The sequence below is a fragment of the Phacochoerus africanus genome, chromosome 12 (genome assembly GCF_016906955.1).
Source record: "Phacochoerus africanus isolate WHEZ1 chromosome 12, ROS_Pafr_v1, whole genome shotgun sequence".
NCBI lineage: Eukaryota > Metazoa > Chordata > Mammalia > Artiodactyla > Suidae > Phacochoerus > Phacochoerus africanus.
Window position 1 is genome coordinate 64,606,704 of NC_062555.1, and position 22,554 is coordinate 64,629,257.

Sequence of the window (22,554 nt, forward strand, 5' to 3'; positions counted from 1 at the left end):
CTAAGCACACTTTCACTCCACGTTGCACACCAAACTAAGATAATATTACTCTTGTTACAAGGACCTCGTGATTCCATTCCTGCCATGGTGGGGGACAGTCACCTGCAGTCACCTATGTGGGCAGGGTTTACTGACAACAGCAAGGGGCTTTACATAAATAATGGTCTATTTTTAAACTCATGAGGCTGCTTCTTCAAATTGTATTGAAAAGATTGAAAAGAGGATGAACATAGCACAGCTAGGGACCTACCTGCGGTAAGAAGAGTTCATTAGTGCCGCTAATTGGAGGGGCAGGAGAACCCTTATCTCACACACACACACACACACACACACACACACACACACACACACACACACACACACACACTCTTCAAAAAAGCTAGGAAATAACTCTGAGAACAATACTGGTTTATTTTTGGCTCACCGAGAAGAACAAATCCAGTATCAACCCTGGGTAATTCATTTATGGAAGTTAATACCTTTGAATAAATATGAGTTTACCTTTTGATAACGTTTCTCTTTTTTATTGAACTCGGTCATGTCAAAAAATATCTGGGCCACACAGGGAAAGGTGCGTTGGACAAATCCGCTGGACGGGCTGCCATTTCCAGGTGGCTGCTAGGGAGGTGCCTTTCCACAGGGACCTGAGTCACTGGCAGACACGACAACTGGGGGCCTGGACTGCTACAACCCTGTGGGCCTGGTGGCTTCTGCACAGGCTGTCCTGAGCCCTGCCAGCGGGACCCTTGGCGCTGTCTGCCACGTGCTGCCTAGGAAACAGCTAGTCCAGCAATGACAGAATCTGTGCCTCCTTGGGAGTCTGAGTGAGCTGAAGGAGAACCCCTGGGTGCCAGCCAGGCTCCCGACTGCAGCTCACATGAATGAGAAAGAAGCTTCGACCAGGTTAAACCCTTAGACCTAGGACTTCCATGCTCCGGCTGGAAAGAACTGCATTTCCTTTCGAGGAGCAGGTGAGCACTCAGCCATGCATCCGGAGAAAAATGAAACAGCCTGAATTTATACCAGGCTCCTCCAGTGAATACTAGTAAATGACCCAGAGTTCGTGCAAAGACGGCTATTTACGAAACATTTCAAAGAGAAAAGCCCGGGATGGTTTGTCCCAGAGATGTCACTTTAAGAAACCACACTACCTTAAACAGAACTGACCTGACCCAGACGAGGCAACCTAGCCCTCTGTTCTCCTCCTCAGCCCCAGCCCAGCTTTAGTGGAAGAAGCATGAAGTCTGTTTAGGGGTGTACTTAAAAACACAGAAATGATGCCAAGTAATTGCAATTAATGTATCAATTACAATCTTTGTAATCCATGCAGGGGTTTTGTTTTTGCCAATCGGTTATAATTCCAGGGAAGAAGCTGCTGGAAGTGAAGAGTCACTGGTCTCTAAAGGATAAGCTACAGTTAAAAACTGGAAATGTCACCTTTAAAAGAGCCGTATATTTTCAATCCTACCCAAGGTGGGGGGCAGGAATGATACCAAAGTCAATATAATTTACAATAACAAACAGCTCCCATTCGAAGTAATGTAAAATACAGCTCAAAGCGGATGTTGGAATAGTACCGGAATTCACCCCAAATTTCCGGGAAATGATGGAATTGGATTTGGATTAAATAGTCCTAAAATCTTGCAAAAAAGTTCTACCTTTTATGTGTCCAGGACTCAGAACTGGGAGTAGACTGCGAAATTCTCTAGGGACAGGAAAATGATTCTCCTTGAACTTCCCGGTTCGCTCCTTTGCTGTGAGCTGTGAAGCAACCGATTAAAGGTTGGAATGTGGGTTCGAGTTCAGCAGTGTTAAGTATTTTGAGAATGCAACCATGTTTCTGAAAATCAAGGACAAGTGAAAAGGCCCTTGACACAGGCGCACTTCCTGCATCTGCACTGATGTTACTGCGCCTGGGGCTTTGGCCTGGATTTTGTCCACTATGGGGGGAGGGTACTTAATTTTTGTGCTTTACATATGCATACAGAAAGATATTTAGTAAAGAAAATTAAAATACAAGTATGGTTGCTCCTCATCATCTCTGGACTTATTTGTGAATTTGCCTACTTGCCAAAACATATTTGGGACCCCAAAATCGATATTGGCGGCACCTCTGTGGCCATTTTGGGGACACGAGTAGAAGGAAGAAAATTAAGTTCCAACTTGCACGTTCCCAGCTGAGATTGGAGGAGGGAAGCTCTGCCTTCTTGTTTCAGCTCTTAGGCTGTTAACAAGTATCCTTCTGCAGTCCATTTACTGCCATGGTTTTTACATTTGGGGTGCTTTTTGTTTAAAATGGCTCCAAGAAAAGCGAAGAAAACACATGTGTTCCATAAGCTTTGTCCAGGCAGGGGGATACTGGGCTGTTGGCTGTGAGCACAATGGTACCGAACCAATATGACATCTAAGTGAGGTTTCTTTAATTCGTTGTTGTTGCTTTTGTTTGTTTGTTTTTGTCTGTTTGTCTTTTTGCCTTTTCTAGGGCCACTTCCCATGGCATATGGAGGTTCCCAGGCTAGGGGTTGAATTGGAGCTGTAGCTGCCAGCCTGCGCCAGAACCACAGCAATGTGGGATCCAAGCCATCTGCGACCTATACCTCAACTCACAGCAACGCCACATCCCCAACCACTGAGCAAGGGCAGGGACCGAACCCGCAACCTCATGGTTCCTAGTCGGATTCATTAACCACTGCGCCATGACGGGAACTCCTGAGGTCTCTTTAAACAGAAACACACTAAACCAAGGTTATATCTCGATGGGTGTTGATAAAAATGTGACCAGAGGCTATATCTGTTTTGGGCTAGGGCAAGAGCTGAGGATTTGTTTATTTGTTTATAAAGAAAACATATATTCTTTACAGGTATAAAGAAGACACATAAGAATACTAGTGGTATACATATAAGAATTCCAGTGGATACATACACCTGTAAGAATTCCACACATATATAAGAATTGCAGGATATACACTTCAGGAGCAGCTATTGTTTCTGCAGCTGAGTGACACTTGAAAATTGTATCAAGCACTATTTACAAAGTTACCACCATGAGAAAACTAGAGTCACCCTTTAGGTAAAGAGCAGCCATTCCATGACCATCCAGGCTTTCCTGTCAAACCAACAATTCTTGCCATACAATCTGAATGGACTCTGTGCAATTTAGTGGTTTTATAAAATACCAGAGCCATTTCCTGTAGATTGTCTGCAAAGCTATTGGCCTTTCACCCCAAGTGGCTGCCTCTGTTCTGAGCCCTGGACGATGTCTGGCCAAAACCCAGACCGGAGTGAGAGGCTCAGTAACACCAGTGGAAATGCAGAAAGTGCGTCTGTGTGGAGGTTCCTTCCTTTGTCCTTGACTTTTTTTTTTCTTTTTAGAGCCACACCTGTGGCATATGGAAGTTCCCAGGCTAAGGGTCAAATTGGAGCTGCAGCTGAGGCCTACACCACGGTCATAGCAACACCAGATCTGAGCCTCATTTGTGACCTATGCTTGTGGCAACACCCGATCCTTAACCCACTGATTGAGGCCAGGGATCAAACCTGCATCCTCATGGACACTATGTCGGGTTCTTAACCTGCTGAGCCACATTGGAACTCCTGTCCTTGATTTTGAAAAGCATTGCTGCATTCTCAAAAAATTTAGCAACACTGATGAAATTAAGCCCAGATTCCTGTTCTTGATCTTTGCCGCTTTTCATTTGGCAACAGACTAGCAAACCAGGATGTTAAAAGCAGAGAATTATTTCCTGGTCCCTAGAGCATCCCAAATCCTAGTTCTAATTCTAGGACATATGAAAGGTAAAAACATTTCAAGAGATTTTAGGACTATTTAACCCGAATCTGATTCCATCATTTCCTCTAAATTTCGGGTGAATGTGTGTATTCACCCTGCTTTGGGGCACTTTACATTTACCCTGAAATAGACTTAGAAAAAAAACCAACTATCAATTATGTTGAATTCAACATCTTTTTTTCCTCTAAGTTCAGTGAAAAATGGTATCAATGTGTCCACAAACAAACCGCTTAGCTGGGAACTCTTGATCCATTCTGAGAAAATCCAGGCAGATAAGTACCCTAGAATATTAACTAACGCTGCCAAGATGGAGTCATTTTAACCTCAAACTGGGTGTATTTATATAAAACTGACAGAGCTTCACAAGCTGTTTTCTTCGAAAGTCCCATTTTCCCATGAAAGCAAGAATTTGAAATTTATTACTAGAACTACTTGTTCTACTGAGTAGAAAACTCCTGTTTCCAAATATAATGAAGAACATCAAGAATTACAAGGAAAATTTAGTCAGTAAATGACAGCCTGTAGAGAATGACATTTTCATCTATTAAGACAATTACTGTTGAACATGAATATGAATATAGAACTTAAGTAGATGGATATTTCTCCAGGCAGTCAGACTCCTGAGATAATTTTAAAGCAGCAATTTTCAAACTTTTTCACCCCCAGGACAATTATTGAAAGAATCTGGGAACTATCCAAGCTCCATCTCCCTCTCTCACTCTCTTTTTGGCTGTGCCCGTGGCCTTCAAAAATTCCTGGGCCAGGGATCGAATCCAGGCCACAGCACTCTTAATGCGAGATCCTTAACTGCTGAGGCCACCAGGGAACTCCTCCATGTCTCTTTTATAAGTTAGAAGTATGGCAGGATTTCCCAAGAAATGAAATATCCCTTTATGTTTTCACTGACTCTATTGTTACATGGATCATGTCACAGAGCCATTAAATTTCAGAGCCAGGCAGAAGTGCAGTGCCTCAACTGGGGATAATCAAAACGAGGTCATAACTAACAAGAAGGGCGTCCATCAGGTGGTCTGTAAGCCCTTCTCTAGGTCCAGGCAACTACAAGGCAATCCATGGGAACTAGAGCAGGGACCCTCTTACCTGATGTGAAATATCACCTTTTGCTTACAGGAGCTAACAATGCCATTGTCATAATGCCCTGGTCATGGGATCCTGGAGGAGAGGGGATAGAGCCGGGGATGGGCCGGGATGAAACTAAAGGAAGGCCCTGAGGATGGAGGGGGGTGGGGTAGTCAGAGCAGTGGCTCTCCAAAGCTGTCCACATCCTCATTCCCACAACCTGGGAGTCTGTCAGGTTGCCTGGGAAAAGGGACTTTGCAGAGGTGGTTAAATGAAAGATCTGGAGATGGGAAGATGAGCGCAGAACATGCAGGTAGGCTCACGGTCATCACAAGGCTCCTCAGGAGAGTCAGAGAGGGAGCTGTCATGGAAGAGAAGAGAAAATGTTACGCTGGTGGCTTTGAAGGTGGAGGAGGAGGAGGCTGGAAATCGAGGAGGGCAGGTGGCTCTGGGAGCTGGAAAGGCAAGGAAACAGGTTTTCCCTAAAGCCTCCAGGAGGAAAGCAGCCCTGCTGCTGCCTTGATTTTAACGCAGTGACTCCCACGTTGGACGTCTCATCTCTAAAGCTGTAAAATAATATGTTTATATTGTTTTAAGCCACCAGTTCTGCGGCACTTTGTTACATCAGCAACAAGAAACTAAGACAGAAGTCAGCATCTAAAGATCAGCATCAAAGGGAGTGATGGGGAGAAAGGCAGGATCCAGGAAGTTGGAAATAGAGTCTTAGCTGGTGATTAGGGCAGAGTCTTGGCTGAGTCTCTAGGAAGAGAGGTTTGGCAAAATCTAGGCAAGTTCGGGCCAGGACCCTAGTCCTCACAGGGAACACCATACCGACAGAAACCCCAGCAGCTGCTCTGCCTTGGTGTCTGCGCATTCCAGAGGGTGACTAAGGGACAATCAGGCGGTGACTTCTTGCCTTGCCCTCTGCTGGAACTTTTGCAAAAAAGGAAAATGCCTTCTACAGCACGAAGAGGTGAGCTGTCGGCTGGAAAAATTACTGAAAAAAGGAAAGAACCCAAGAGGACACAGAACGAAACGATGAAACCTGATTTGGACCAAAAGGCAACTGTGTCAAGAAGAAAGTTTTACTCCCACTGACTCAGTTTTGAAGCAATACTTCGTGCTTAATCCAGGGTGAGTCAGTTTGCTAATACTTGTGACTAAGTGAGTCTTGGATAATATTTGGTCTTTACAAAACTCTCTTTTTCAAAGAGAAAACATTAGCTCTCTGGCATTTTAATGAAGGCAAATAAATGTGGGGGTTCGGAGGGGGGGAGAATAAAGTATGGAATCTATGAGCCACATCTTTAGTTTGGCCAGCCCAATACTTAAAAAAAAATCCTCTTAAATATTTTTTAAAAATATTTTAAAATTATATAATACATGGGAATGGTATAAAATTACAGATGACTATGTAAAGAAGAAAATAAATCTCCTATGATTATAGGAGTCATGGGAGGGACCAGGGGAGGCAGGACAAGCAGGTTTAGGATGGGCTAGTCTGAATAATTTCGGTGATGAATAATTTTAGTTTGAAGGCTTTCTTGGGTATAGTGGACTGTCTTAAACTGTCTGGCCCTGCGGGATGAGAGGTGGTAGGAGTACTGTTCCTGAGATGAAGAGCCCTGCAGAGGAGGTGGTAGGGTGTGGGCTCTCTGGGCTGGCTGGTCTGCAGACAGAAGGTGTGATCATAGGCGAGTCTTGTACTATCTCTAGGAACTGGCTATGGTTGGGGTCGGGGGAGCCTCTCCAGAGCTAGCAAGGCCCCAAGATGTCAAAACTAGGTCAGTCTAGGAGCCAAAGTGAGCTAGACGGGAAGACCGGGGGGTCCCATGGCTACAGGGCATCCAGTGTCACTTTCCTTCATCGTCTCTGACCATCTCAGAACTGACACGCACAGGATGTGAAAGTTGGTTTGGTGATGGAAGGCTTCCCTCTCCTCCTCTTCATTTTGTTCACAGCATATTGCAGATTAAAGTAGAGAGAAAATGAGTCCGCTGTCAGATGTTTAACCTCTTTGTCTGTAGCCTTTCCATCCCATCCACACTGTTGCTTGAATGCCTTCCCACCTGTTCAACTTCTCCACTTCTAACACCTATTTCAAGCATCAGCCCAATTTCTGGAAGAGCCTACCTACCTTGGCCCTTTGTTTCAAGCATTACTTTAAAGACAGTCTTCAAGAATCTAGGGAGAAGGAAGAGGAAGGTTCCTGACACCCACTGTGGCTTCAGGGATGAGTGGTCCAGCCACACACATGTGACCATTTGCATTAGTAAACAGCAGTGTTGACCTCTGCTCAGGAGGAGCTACGACCTGAGCTGCCTTTAGTGATCAGCACTGAAATTCGTAAAAGATCAGGACACAAACAGCACGTGGAACTGCAGCTGGTGCAGGAAGTGTTGGGAGCTTGACTATTTTTGCCAGTTCTCAGTGACTCTTGTCAAGTTCATGGTCATGTGATACATGTGCTCTTGGCAACGCCTGAGTGATGCTAAGAGGTCCAAACGGACATCAGAAAGAACCCACCAGTCCTTGGTGCCTAGATGATGAGGCAGTGCCCCTGTCAAGAACCCATTTCATAAAACAGCATAAATATCTATCAGCAACTACAATCTTTAACCCTGGAGAGTTCTCTGTGCCTTAGTGGTGTGTTTACTTTTAACCTTCCAATGAAATTGTGAACCCCTGAATCAGAATGAACCATAGAAACAACAAAATGTAAACCTCATTTTTTTCCCCCTTTTTTCTTTTTATGGCCACACTTGAGGTATATGGAAACGCCCAGACCCAGCGTCAAATCAGATCTTCAGCTATGGCCTACACCACAGCCATGGCAATACCAGATCTACCCCGCATCTGTGTCAATGCCAGATCCTTAACCCACTGAGTGAGGCCAGGGATCAAACCAGCATCCTCACAGAGACAATGCCGGGTCCTTAACTGCTGAGCCATACAGGACCTCCGTTAAACCTCATTTTGTTTCCCACTTAATAAGAAACTGAATATAAAACCTTTTAAAGTTATAAACAGCAGCCTAAATTCAAAGCAAATCCTCATAGCTACCCTTTTGTGAGAAAACCGCTTTCTATATGCATGGAACTGGGTTTTCTGTTCCCCTGTATTTGAAATGTTAGATGAGGGGTGAGCGAGGGCTGAAACCTCTTTATGAAGCAGGCTGTCAAAGTGCCAGGAGGAGAAACAGGGTATTAAAGAGTCTACTTGGTTTAGTGTAATGAGTATATTTAACCAATTAACAGAGAATAAGCTTCATTTGAGAGGGGAGGGGCGGCACAGAAGGAGAGAATTGAGGGAGTTTCGAAAGCTGGTTACTAGGGAAACCTCCTCAGTGAAAAAACATAGCCCCCCCCATAGGGAGGCCATAATCTGTCTTCTTTCTGTTTAATCCCAGGTGTGGGAAGCAGGAAGGAATTGGGGGACAGAAATCCCCCCTGGTATAGGGTTACATAAGAGCGCTGTGGGGGATCCCACGGGTAAACAGAGGGGCATTCTTCACAGTCCTGAGGAATCGGAAAGAACACAACTCATTACAGACACCGGAGGATAAGCTAAGGCACTAGGCGTTTCGGAAATTAAAGGAACTTGAGGCCCTTGAGAGATCTATGCCACCTCACTGACTTGCGGATCAAATGGATTCTGGACCAGTTTTCCACCCAAAGAGGCAGGAAAAAACTGCCAATATTTCAACAGTAATATTAGGGCATCAGAGTCTATTGAGGTTTTTTTTTTTTTTATTAAGTTTATTTGCTTTTATTTTAACTGGAGTTGCTTTACAGTGTTGTGTTAATTTCTGCTATACAGCAAAGTGTCTCTTTTTTATTTATATATATACATATATGTATGCATATATGTACATATATGTATCTGTGTGTGTGTGTGTATGCATTCTTTTTTCTATTCTTTTCCATTATACTTTATCACAGGACAGTGAATACAGCTCCCTGTGCTACACAGTAGGACCTTGTTATTTACTTATTCTGTACGTAACATTTTTGCATTTGCTAACCTGCACTCCCCATCCATCTCACTCCACCCCCCAAGACCCCCACCAGCAACCACAAGTTTGTTCTCTATGTCTGTGAGTCTGTTTCTGTTTTGTAGACAAGTTCATTTGTGTCTTACTTAGATCAAAGTGACACCATACAATATTTGTCTGACTTACTTCACTGAGTATGAGAATCTCTAGGTCCATCCATTGTTGCTGCAAAAGGTTTTATTTCATTATTTTTAGGGCTGAGTAATATTCCATTGCATATATGTACCACATTTTCTTTATCCATTCGTCTGTTTATGGGCTTTTGTTTTGTTTGTTTGGTCTTTTAGGGCTGCATCCACAGCATATGGAAGTTCCCAGGCTAGGGGTTGAATCTGGGCTGCAGCTGCCATCCTATGCCACAGCCACAGCAATGCCAGATCCAAGCTGTATCTGCTACCTACACCACAGCTCATGGCAACACCAGATCCTTAACACGCAGAGCAAGGCCAGGGACTGAACCCACATCCTCATGGATACTAGTTGGGTTTGTTACCACCGAGCCACAATGGGAACTCCTGTTGATGGGCATTTAGGTTGTTTTCTTGTCTTGGCTATTGTGAATAGTGCTACTGTGAACACAGGAGTGCTTGTACCTTCTTGAATTATAGTTTTGTCTGGATACGTGCCCAGGAATGGGACTGCTAGATCATACGAATTCTATTTTTAGTTTTTGGAGGAATCTCCACGAGTTGTTTGTACTTCTTTAAATCTTTCTCCTCATGGTTCATCTTTGAGAAGCTAAACAGTTATTCTTATTTGTAGTTATTCTTATTTTGATCAATTATTGATTTTTTTAAGGATGAAAGCAGACATGCGTGGCCAGATGCCATCACACTGGGATCGGGTCATTCACACCAAACGGAGTTTTGCCAACGGACCTACAGGGCACTCATCCACCTGGCAGCCAGGAGAGATGTCAGGCCTGGAAAGAACCAAACAGCCCCTGAAAGGCTGGTCTGAAAAACAAGGGGACACGTGTGACATGGTATTTTCTAACCTTAAAAACAACATTCAAACATGAAAATGCTTTCTAAGCTGAGCCTGATTAAGGGAGTCACCTTAATCCCTGCCTGGTTTTTTGTCACGTCCATTTCCGGGGACCAGGGATGGTTTTGTTTTCAACCAGTTTTAACAGATCAGAAAACTGCACGTATGTATATATTTCTGGCCATGCTCAAAGTCACAGAAGTCTCAGAATCCCAAGAAATGAAACACAATGTTCTTGGGTCTACGAGCCGAGACATTCCTAAGACATCGCGGGGGAAGAACATGTGGATAATTGGCAGAGAAGCACAATTTGTTTTGGCCACACAGTTCTTCAGTAGGAAAGTCAAGCTTCCCAGGTACTGAAGCCTGTGGCACTGTGACCTTCACTTGCCCCCCTCTTGTTTATCTACCTCCAGAACTAACAGAAGTGGCCTTTGCTTCAGTCAACTCTCTCGCTTGCACTGTGACAAGTGCTTCCTCCTGCTCTGGCCTGGATGCCCAAGTCCTTTGGTTTGGACACTGCTACGCTGCACACACACTGAGGCCTTTGGTTTGGTTTAGTGATGTGATCATGAGAAAATAGAATTTCGTGAGGACTGAGACACTGGGTGCTGGCCATCCATCAACCATTTCCCATTACAAAATTGGACGCTCATCAATTCACAAAGGTTCCATAATCATCTATTAAAGCTGTAATGGAAATGAAACAGCATCTTGAATCTACTGCAAATGTAAAATCCAGTAGGGAGAGAACAGACCTAACCATTTCTGGCACACACTTTTGGGGGCACAACACCGGCAGCATTGTGTTGAAAGGCTCTTTGTCAAAATAGACTGCGGTATTTTTTTCCTGAGCAGAGACTCAATAAATCAAAGGGAATGGCTGATCCTTAATCATGAATGGCTCAGTGAGATCATTTAAGGCCCAAATCACTAAGGACTATGAGGGCTGATATTAAAAATGAATCTGTTCAGAAAATGCACATCCGACGTCTTCTCATTTAGAGTCTGATATTACACATCTGTGTAACTCTTTCTCTCTTAATCACATTTTCATGGAGGAAGATTTAGGCTCCGATTATGCCAGCAAAATGGAATTCCGTGTCATATTGACAATTGATTCTCAATGCTGTGAAAATTATTAGTGGAAGCAAAATAATTACTCTTCAAGGTTGGCAGTGAAAGATCCAGTCTGCTGAAGGACCCAAAGACTCAGAGATCTGACAAGTGATTTACAATGAAGTTCTCAAAACCCTGGAAATAAGTACAAATGGGGTCTCTTAATTTAAAAAAAAATATATATATATATAGTTATAAAAGAAATTTAAATAGCATATAAGGGTGTATATTAAAAACTAAGTTTTCTTCCTATTCTAAACACCCATGCTTTCCTCCAAAAACCAACCCCTAGCAGTTTTCTGTATGTTCCTCCAGATACTTCCTGTACAACGTAAGCATATATGGGTCAAGCTTAAACCTATATAACCTTGTTTAAATACATAAATAAGCCTACATGCTCCATAATGTTACGGGTCATGTTTATTCATTAACCATATCTTCACAACCGCCTCCTATCAGCACGTACAAAGCGACCTCATCTAGGGCTTAATATTTCCATGACTGTATATGGCATAAATGATGGAACTTTGGAACCTCCAATGTGTGAAGAATGTTGTTTCACTTGCAGATGTCACTGCAGGGGTCTGACTGTTACTCATTATTACTCATTGTTACTCCATCCAGAAAAGTGTGTTTCTTTCTCTGCACAGTGAATGCATCAGTCTCTGGGTCATATGCCGAACGGGTAAGCTGTAGCTGGGAGATGATGAAACAAAATAAGATGCATTTGAAAGGCAAAAGCAGTCAAAATCTCCTGCAAAACGTCCCCAAGGATCCTAAATTCCCATCACTGTCCACTCGGCTCTTCTCAAGGCGCAAGTCCATCCACCTCTGGGCACTTGCTGTCCTTTATCTTCCACGACTTTGTTTCCATTGCTCAGAAAAGCCATCTCCTCCCTCCCCCTCCCAAGCCTGGGATGACTGAGAACAGGAGACAGTGAGTCACCACCGAGAGGGGCTGCAGATGATTTTTGTGAATATAAATATGCATAATTCAGTGGCTGGAGAGCTATTCCTGGAAACAGATGATGAGCAACTCTGGCTCTTCATAAGGGGCCTTGGTCAATTTATTCAGTTAAGCAAACTTCACTTCTTGGGAAGGCAGCGATTTGAGCAAAGTTAATAGTGCTGTTATTATTGATTTCCGGTGGCGCTTCCTAATGTGAAGGGACCGTCCCTTAGCACCGAGTCTTTGTAACAGATGCTAAAACCCAGGCATGTCTGGTGTTTCTAAATAGTTCTAATACATATCTACACTAAAGATCATGGTTCTGGTCCGGTTAGCAATGCGTTAGCAATGACTATGTTTGGAAGACAAGGCTTAACTCTTTAGGATCCTTTGAAAAATATGATTCACTTACAGTCCCTGTTGGAACCTCAGAGGCAGCTACGCCATCCCCACGTCTATCTGGAGGGTTATCTCCTGACCATTCTAGATCGATGCTTATCTTACAAAAGAAAATGTAACCTCTTTCAGGTTGTCAGTATTTCCAGAGTTTAGAGCTCTTCACAGCAAAAAAAAAAAAAAAAGTGTCATGCTGGGAGTTTGGGTTTAGTAGCATGGATAAGCAATGAGGTCCTACTGTTTGGCACAGGGAACTATATCCAGTCTCTTGGAACAGACCAGGATATAAACTAATATAAGAAAAGGAATGTGTGTGTGCATTATATATATACACATATAAAACTAGGTCACTTTGATGTCCAGCAGAAATTGGCACAACACTGTAAATCAACTATACTTGAATAAAAAAATTCAACCAAAAAACAAACAAAAACCCCAAACCCCAAGATAAAAAGCACCATGACAGAAAAAACTTTTGACCAGTCCCCAATATCTTACTTTTTTTCTGGTCATTAAAAGGGTTATGGAGTTCCCATCATGGCTCAGTGATTAACAAATAAGACTAGGAACCATGAGGTTGCAGGTTCGATCCCTAGCCTCTCTCAGCGGGTTAAGGATCTGGTATTGCCATGAGCTGAGGTGTAGTTTGCAGACGCAGCTCAGATTTGGCGTTGCTGTGGCTGTGGTGTAGGCCGGTGGCTACAGCTCTGATTTGACCCCTAGCCCGGGAACCTCCATATGCCTTGGGTGAGGCCCTAGAAAAGACAAAAAAAATAGGGGCTATAAATGATAATGTTTTTCATATATATACATGTGGGTATATATATGTGTGCGTATGTGTGGATATATACATATTAGGACCCCACCTAATACAGAAGTTCCCAAGCTAAGAGTAAAATCAGAGCCATAGCTGCTAGCCTACACCACAGCCACAGCAACTCAGGATCTGAGCTGCATCTGCTACCTACACCACAGCTCACGGCAACACCGGATCCTTAACCCACTGAGCAAGGCCAGGGGTTGAACCTGTGTCCTCACGGATTTTAGTTGGGTTCATTAACCGCTGAGCCATGAAGGGAACTCACACACACACACACACATACACACACACGTTTACGTATAGAAGATGCTGACAGATCGTATTGTTACACGCCATGACTATAAGAAGTTGTTCAATTCATATGGTGATGTGATTTTTTTAAATAAGCAGTCATCCAAGCATTATTTTAGAACAATCCCATTATGTGCATGTTTTTTAGTGTCTAGGCACATGAATTAATACCCTCCTACTACACTCAGGAGTTTCAAAAAGACTGAGCCTCCTCCTTCAAGGACCTTCACCAAGGTTTATAACCTAAAATAGCTGGAGTCCTTTCTTCCAAAGAACTTGGCATAAATCAGCAGGAACTGTTCTGGCTGGAACCACTTCTGAGATGCTCCCTTCCTATGCACCGACCCCATGTCTGACCCAGCACAGTTTCTCTCCCCTCCCCCCAACCCCATCCACCTGACCCTCCTGGGAGGCAGTTCAGAGGGATATCACTGATCCACCCAAAGCCCCTGGGGATTCAAGGAGCCCCGCTCTTCGAGAGAGAATGATGATTTCTTAAAACATCAAGATGCTGGAAAACACTTCCTGTTACAGCCGGGTCCCTGCCTGCAGCTTCTCTGACTTCCCATAAGCCTTACAAACCAGCCTGCGGGCTCTGCATTCTGGGTACCAGTGATGTCTGTATACACCACAGTCTTGCAGACAAGCAATTCCCCTTCCTTAGTGATGCATCTCCCTTATGCTTCATTGGTTTAATTCAAAGGCATCAGCTTTCAAATCTGCATGCAGTGCAACCTCATCCCTTTTAGAGGGCACTTGTGAATTCATTCTGAGTGAAAATACCATGTGCAGATGCCCTGAAATGTTTCAGCCTCTCGTGCTTGTCACCAGGGGTCTGACTAAGTGGTTATCAGAGGGGTGATGAAAAGAAAAGTCTGATGTTGAATTCAGATGCTTTATGAATAGGTTAGTTTATTAGGATGTTCTACCAAAAAAAAAAAAAAGAAAGAAAAGAAAAAATTCTAGATTCCTAAATTCACTGGCTAAATAATAATAATAATTATTATTGTCTTTCTGCCATTTCTTGGGCCGCTCCTGCAGCACTTGGAGGTTCCCAGGCTAGGGGTCGAATCAGAGCCATAGCCGCCGACCTACGCCAGAGCCACAGCAACATGGGATCCGAGCAGTGTCTGCAACCTACACCACAGCTCACAGCAAGGCTGGATCCTTAACCCACTGAGCAAGGACAGGGATCGAACCCGAAACCTCATGGTTCCTAGTCGGATTCGTTAACCACTGAGCTATGACGGGAACTCCTGGCTAAATAATTATTATTACAGACTTATTATGTTCTAGGCATTGGGCTAAACTTTGAGAATGCACGAATAATAAGACGGTGCTATGAGGGAGCTTACAATCAGAAGAGATAGATGTGAGCACTGAAGAGCAGAAAGAGCATGATAAAATCATTCATGGGACAGTGGGAAAAGTCAGGAAGATTTAATTCCTAGAGAGAAAGCACGTTAGAAAGAGTATCACAGTAGAACTACTGTGTAATCTAGTATCTAACCAGCTCATTTAGAGCCAGTGAAAGAAGCCTCCAAAGTTAATAAAGCCATATAATATCTGAATTTATTATTTATGGGCTGATCATTAGTAGGCCTATAAAATGAATTTTAATAACTCTTTTTATTTTTAAATTTTTAAAAATTCTATGGCCACACCCATGACATATGGAAGCTCCCAGGCCAGGGACTGAATCCGAGCCACAGCTGTGACCTATGCAACAGCTGCGGCAATGTCTATTTTATTTTTTTTTTATTTTTAATGATTTTTACTTTTTCCATTATAGTTGGTTTACAATGTTCTGTCAGTTCTCAACTGTACAGCAAAGTGACCCAGTCCTAAATGTCCATGGACAGATGAATGGATTAAGAAGATGTGGTATATATACACAATGGAACACTACTCAGCCATAAAAAATAACAAAATAATGCAACACCTACTTTAACTCACTGCACTGGGCCAAGGATCGAATCATCCCCTCCACAGCAACCGGAGCCACTGCAGTCGGATTCTTATTCCACTGCACCACAACAGGAACTCCTGACAACTATCTTTTAAAAATAAACTTATTTCCAAAAAATTACAGTAATTTATATCCATGTATGTTAATTTTTTTAAAGAGCTTTCTTTTGATTGCCTAAATATCAGAAAATACTGTACGAAGAATAATTACTCTTGGCTATCTTTCTTTGATAAATATTTTTAAAAGACAAGCTATCAAATAGATTGTCTCTATTGAATATGATTTTTAAAATATTTCTCCCCATTTGAATGCTGCGAAATAATCAGCCTTCCCAATCTCATTCCATTGCAGTACAGATATAAAATTATCCAATCAGAAGTAGGAGCTCCACCAAGACTCTACCTGCAGATTGAGTTATTTCAAAGCACAATCACAGAATTTCCAAACTCTTTTACATTAGTCGCACCTCATCATGTAATTTGCTTATCAGTTCCTTTGTTTTCTAGGGATGTGTTTCAAGTTTTATTTTCAATAAATGCAATTTGCTAAAAGCATCAAAACCTGGTGTGTTTTGCACTTAACTTGTCAAATACGTTGATTAAAGATTTCCAATCTTTTTTTTTTTAACAAATACAAACAAAATATGGAAGATTCATTTACAAAGAAGTTCATTGCCATTTTACTATCCTTATATTGACCTACAAAGTACCATCCTTAAAGCCTCATACAGGTCTATTATCTAATTGATGGAGCAGGTAGCTTAGAAGAACAAAGAATGTCTGGAGTAAGGGGAAAACAAGAGAATGGAAGAAGAATCACGGGAAAGGAGGGGTGCTGGGGACTGAGCTGAGATTAGAGACCATTTAATTTTCAGCAGCTTCAAGAAGCCACCCAAATGTGTTCCATCCTCCAGTGGTACCCAGGAGCCCTGCTGTAAGGGCACAGGATGCAGGCAGTTGCACTGATGTTGAGTTTTGCATCTGCAAGGTGGATACAGCAGGTAACGAAGGAAGGATGCTGGCAGGGGAGTAACCAAGGGGATCCTGGAAAGGTTTAGCTTGGCTAAAGAAGTCCAAGGTGGGAGTTTCTGTCATGGCGCAGTGGAAACAAATCCAACTAGGAACCATGAGGTTGCGGGTTCGATCCCTGGCCTCCCTCAGTGGGTTAAGGATCCAGCCTTGCTGTGAGCTGTGGTGTAGGGTGAAGATGGGGCTTGGATCCGTGTTGCTGTGGCTGTGGTGCAGGTCGGCAGCTGTAGCTCTGATTCAACCCCCTAGCCTGGGAACCTTCATATGCTGCAGGTGAGGCCCTGAAAAGAGACAAAAAAGACCAAAAAAAAAAAAAAAAGGAAGTCCAAGGTGGAAGACACTGGAAGGCTCTCAATAAGGCCATAGAAGAGGAAAGAAACTAAAAAATCAAGGGATTGTTGTCAGCTAAGCAGAAAAGAGACACAGAGTATAGGAGACCAAGATCACAGAGCTGAAGCAGCTCTGGGGACCACCATTCCAGAAAGCGCCCATTGTGTGATAGGGGAGCAGTGGGTTGAGAAAACTAAAGGTTATCATGTGGGGTGACCGCAAGGACACTGAAGGTACCACGCTGATCATCCCATTCACAGAAACTGGGGGAGGAATAGAGATGGATGCGTCAGACACCAAAGCCTTCAATGCATAAAAGATGATGGGGTCAAAAGGTACAAAGTTCCAGGAATAAGATAAAAAGGTTCCAGAAATATAAGGTACAACCTGATAAATATCATTAACACTGCTGTATGTTATATATGAAAGTTGTTCAGAGAGTAAACCTAAGAGTTTCTCATCACAAGAAAAAAATCTCTTTCTTTAATTTTGTACCTCTATGAAATGATGGATGCTTACTAAACTTATTGCAATAATCACTTCAGGATGTACATGAATAAAATCATTATGCTGTACGCCTTTACCTTATACAGCCCCGTATGTCAACTCTACCTCAATAAAACTGTTAGAAAAGAAAAAGGGGAGCAGGCAGAAACAAGGAAGCCTGGAGAACAGAGCTTAGGCGTCTGAGCCACAAGGGAGCAAAGATTTTTATTTCAAGATGCAGAGTTAATCATCCAAATCTAGCAGAATTCTGAACACCTGCTTCCAAACAGCAAAGAACTCCTCCAGAACCCCAGCCATCGCCGGCCGCCCCGCCCTGTGAAACATCAGATTTCCTACATCCATCAGTGTTGCCGAGCCAGCTTCATCACCAGCACGCCTTAGTGGTAAAGCCCCATGGATTCAAAGAGGGACGACGTGGTTTTAGAAATATCACCGTGGGAAAGGGACAGACTCGGCTAGCAGATGCAGAAAACCCAGTTACTGGGTTGCTAACCTCTGGGTTTGTTTCATGGAGTTTTACACCGAGAAAATGAGGACAGCCAACGAAACAGACCACGTAACTTTAGACTTGAGACCTTGGCCTTGTCTGAAAAAACCAACGACCAACCACAAGAAGAACCCTCCACCTTATAGACAGACCCAGGGAGGCCAGGCACCGAGCCACCCCAGAGCTCACCCGAGGCAGGAGGGAGCTCGGAATCCCTGCTCCCAGCCTTGCCCTTGCTCCTTCTATTCACAGGACTCCTACAAGAGGTTCATAAATCAGCCCTATGAGATTGCCCCCAAATCTCCTTCTACATAACTGACAAAATCCCCCAAATAGGAAAAACAAGAGTTTACACCCAACGGCCCCAATGTTCTCCATGAAATGATCTAAAAAACCATCTGAATGGGAGCTGCAGCTGCAGGCCTATACCACATCTTGTGGCAATGCCAGATTTTTAACCCACCAAACAAGGTCAGGGATCAACCCTACATCCCCATGGACACTATGTCAGGTTCCACTGAGCCACAACAGGAACTCCTGAAAAACCATCTGGATTTCCATGATTCCAAGGAAGGCGCAGTGATTCCTTCAAAAGGACAGAGGTTGGGCTTGGAACAGACTATTTCCAAGGTTACCTGGCGCTACATCCCATGGCTTCATGGCCTCTGCCACAGGAACTCAGATTTAAACTGACAATCCAGGATATAAACCCTGAAAAGCAAATGCACCACAACCCAGGTAAACTTTGGAGTGTTCTAGAACTCCCTCCTCAGCCCTCTTCCCTGCTACACCCTTCCTCCCTCCTGAACCCAGGCCCCTCTCAAGGTGGCCCTTCTGCTGCGCCTGCTCACCTGCCCCCTTGCTCTCCTCCAGCCTCTCTGGCCCCTGATGTACCTGCTCATGCCCGCCCTTCACCTGTTGTTGTGCTGCCAGGATGGTTTTCTCTGACAGCCACACGCAGGGCAGGCCACATCATTTGTGAGCCCTGGTGCAAAATAAAAATGTACATTCCTCGTTCAAAAATCAAGGAAATTTTTTCCCTTCCCTCTGTCGTTTCGTTCAACCCTTCATGGTGTCTCCTATGTTATTTAATGTCAGCTTCCTTTAGTCATGGGGATACTCACCTATGGAGTAAGTGTAGACCCCACAGCACCTGCAGTTCCACCCACACTGGCGTGTGGGGTGCAACTATCTGACCAGACCCCCACACTTGTGCCCAGACCCCCACCGGGCAGGCACAGGGGAGCAGGTGGCCAAGAACCTGTACTGAGAAGGTGACAAGATGGGAGCCGAGGTTCCAAGTCCCTAGGACTTGGCTTACGAAACACAAGGTCCAAGAGCCAATTATTGAGAATTTTAAGATGGCAAAGCATGGGGCCCCACCCCTGGTCACACACCTGTGAAGTCAGGCTGGTCACACACCCGTGAAGTCAGGCCCTGCCACCTGGCTCATCACCTCACTTCCTTCAGGTCTCTGCTCAAATGCCACCTTATCAGAAAGGTCTCCCCTGACCACCTGAATAAAACAGCAAACTCCCCTCACTTTATTTGTCCTGATAGAATTTACTGCTGCCTGATATATACTTACTTGGTTTTGTTTGTTTTTTGTTTTTTTTTTTATGGCTGCACCCACAGCATATGGAAGTTCCTGGGCCAGGAAATGAATCTGAGTCTGGGGTGGCAACACCAGATCCTTTAATCCACTGTGCAGGTCAGGACTGAACCTGCATCTCCACTGAGTCAGATTCTTAACCCACTGCACCACAGCAGGAACAATTATACTTACTTGCTTATATAGCTAACTGCTTATCTGCTGTCCATCTCTTCCGCTACAATGTAAACTGTACAGGGCAAGGGAGTTCCCTGAATTCATTGTTATATCCCCAAGATGAATAAAGCTAGACACATGGCAGAATTATAAATGAATGAATGGTTGTCATGATGCCTGATGACCAGTACAGATTTAAAATGTTATAGAATTTCAGGCAAGGTTGAGTCTCTGTGGGATGGTTCCCTGGGATCAAAGAAGGTGCAGAGTTTACACTTTAAAGAGGTGCAATTATACACAAAGATGGCTTTCTTCAAAATGTGTGCAGAATGCTCTAGGGTCAGAGGGAAGGCTTTAGGTGCAAGTGATACCCTCGGATGGAGGGTGATTAAGACTAAGTGGGTGGATGTGCTGGGCATGGGGCGGGGTGGGGGGCTATGCTCCAGGCTGAAGGGCTGGCAGGAGAAGAGGCATTAAGGAGCCTAGGAAGGATGGTGAGGGGTTTAGTCTGGTGTACTATAAAGGAGAAGGTCTGGATGCCTTAGAATAGAAAGAGAATTATAGAAATTGGGACGGCATGAGAGAAAACCTGAGGCATGAACATCCACATCCCCTTTGCAGGGCATGAGGAAATTGGTTTGGTTGGGGTGAGAGTCTATTTCTTTTAATAAGTCATCCAATGAACTGCAGTTCAGCAGTATCTTAAACCAGAATGTCTAAACCGATATATTCAGAAATTTATGACTGCATATACATACTTTTTACAAGCCCCAAAGGTTTATCTACTAGGGACTTAGAAGCAATGAAGTCCATAGCAATAATTCTCTCTCTCTCTTTTTTTTTAATTTCACAAGCCCCAACTACTGACTCTATGGTGATACATGTATCCTTAAAAATAAATAAATATGTATACAACATGGAAATTAATAAATGGATACTTTCTGAAATTGATGCTTTATATTCTATGCCTAACTCTACTCTTTATGTACTTTTATGGAGCCTCAAATTTGAGTATAAGTGACCAGATGTCACCTATCAAAATTTTTACGATTGTTCCACAACATATGGGATTTTTACACAGTGCATACTTTAAAGAACTCAGTAGAAATTTCATGAAAGATGCTCCGTTTCATTCAAACTGGATAAAATGGGTAAGATAATGTTTAGAAAAGCATTATAAAAATCTTTACGTCAAACACGACTGCATTAAAAGCAAGGTCATAGAAGGTCAAAACTGTTGTAAGAGACAAAAAAAGACATTATTCACCGATAAAAGGATCCATTCACTAGAAGGGTACATGCACCAAACATGTACCAAATATTAGAGCTCCCCAAGATATGAAACAAACATTGATAAGATTGAAGAGAGAAACAGCTCTGAAAACAGGAGACTTCAATATGTTACTCTCCATAATAGATGAAAGGCTCAAACAGAACATCAGTATGGAAACAGAGGACTCCAACATCTCTACTAACCAATCATCACTACTAACCAATCATCACTACTAACCAATCATCACAAACAGACATACACAGAACACACCATCTGACAACAGCAGAATGCACATGTTTTTCAGGGTCACATGGAACATTCTCCAGGATGCGCTGGGCTGCAAAACACACAAAAAATGAACTTTTAAACCACTGAAATCATACAAAGTATCTTTTCTGGCCACAGTGGAAGGAAACTAGCAATCAACAGCAGAAGGAACACTGGAAAATTCACAAAAACAGAAACAAAACAACACACTCAAAAGAAGGGTCAAAGAAGAAATCACAAAGGAACAGAGAAAAGAATCTTAGGACAAATGAAAATGAAAACACAGCATACAAAAACGTATGAGGTTCAGCAAAAGCAGTGCTAAGAGGAAAATGCATAGTTGTATATGTTCGTGAAAAAGGAAGACCTCAAAAACATGACTGTATGTTGGCAACGTCACACAGCTGAACCTAGTAAAGTTGGTTCCTGATTATACTGGACCTTGGCTTTTCTTTTTTCCTTTTCCTTCTTACCTCTCCAAGCTCATTAAATCTCAGTAGGTGTTTTTCCTATGGCAGGAAAAACAGAACAAAACAAAAAGCATATTAAGTAGTGAGCATGAAGATGCCAAAGAAGCAGCAGCTGCAGCCAGCAGTACTGACTTTGCTTCTACCAAGACCTCCAGCCAGGTCTCCCACCAAGAGGTCCTACAGTCACCCCAGACAGACTGGAACCCCAAAGGACAAAACCAGAGAGAGACTGAATCCCCAAAGACAGATCCCAATAGACTGAGCATCTTATAGATGGCACCCCTCACAGACTGACCCCTCCACAGACTGGAGCCTCCACAGATTAAACTCCTCACAAGTTGGAACCCCCCCCCATAAACTGAAACACTCAAAGAACGGACCTCCACAGGCTGGACCCCTCACAGTCTACACCCCTCAAAGAGCAGAGCCCCAGAGACAGATGAAGCCTCTCACAAACTGAACCTCCTAAGACCACAGAGATAAGGTCCCCGGAGAATGGAAGACACCCCCTCGTCTGGAACGTAGCTGTTCAAACTGGACAGCAGGAGACAATGGTCTATGGTCTACGGGAAACCACTGCCTGCGGAGACAACCGCCCATAAAGATGAACGGCCCCTCGATGTCAACCCCTGCTGCGGCCCTTCCCTGTCCTGAGACGCCAACCATCTCCTCACACTGTGGAATTTTTCCCTGCCGCAAATGCTTGGCTGTGGGCCTTGACCCCCCCTTCCCCAAACTGTGTAACCTTCCTTTCACTGTCCTTGCCACAAGTTCCCACCACAGACCTGAGCCACGCGTTCGCACCACCACCGAGCAGAAGACGAGCTCCTCCTCACAGTCAGGGGACGCCATCTCGGCCTCAGCCCATCCTTCTCAGGGGCGTCTCTAAATTTCTCGCGACACAATTTGGGCTCGTGGGGTCCTCCTTCGGCGAACCTAACACAGACCCTTAAAAGAACGGACGCCTCC

General features: G+C 43.7%; 1 protein-coding gene across 2 annotated transcripts in view; it reads right to left on the minus strand.

The window, feature by feature from the left end:
* The window catches only part of CAMK1D (calcium/calmodulin dependent protein kinase ID), a 441,976-nt gene that overhangs the window by 129,254 nt on the left and 290,168 nt on the right, over positions 1–22,554 (minus strand). The window lies entirely within an intron of this gene.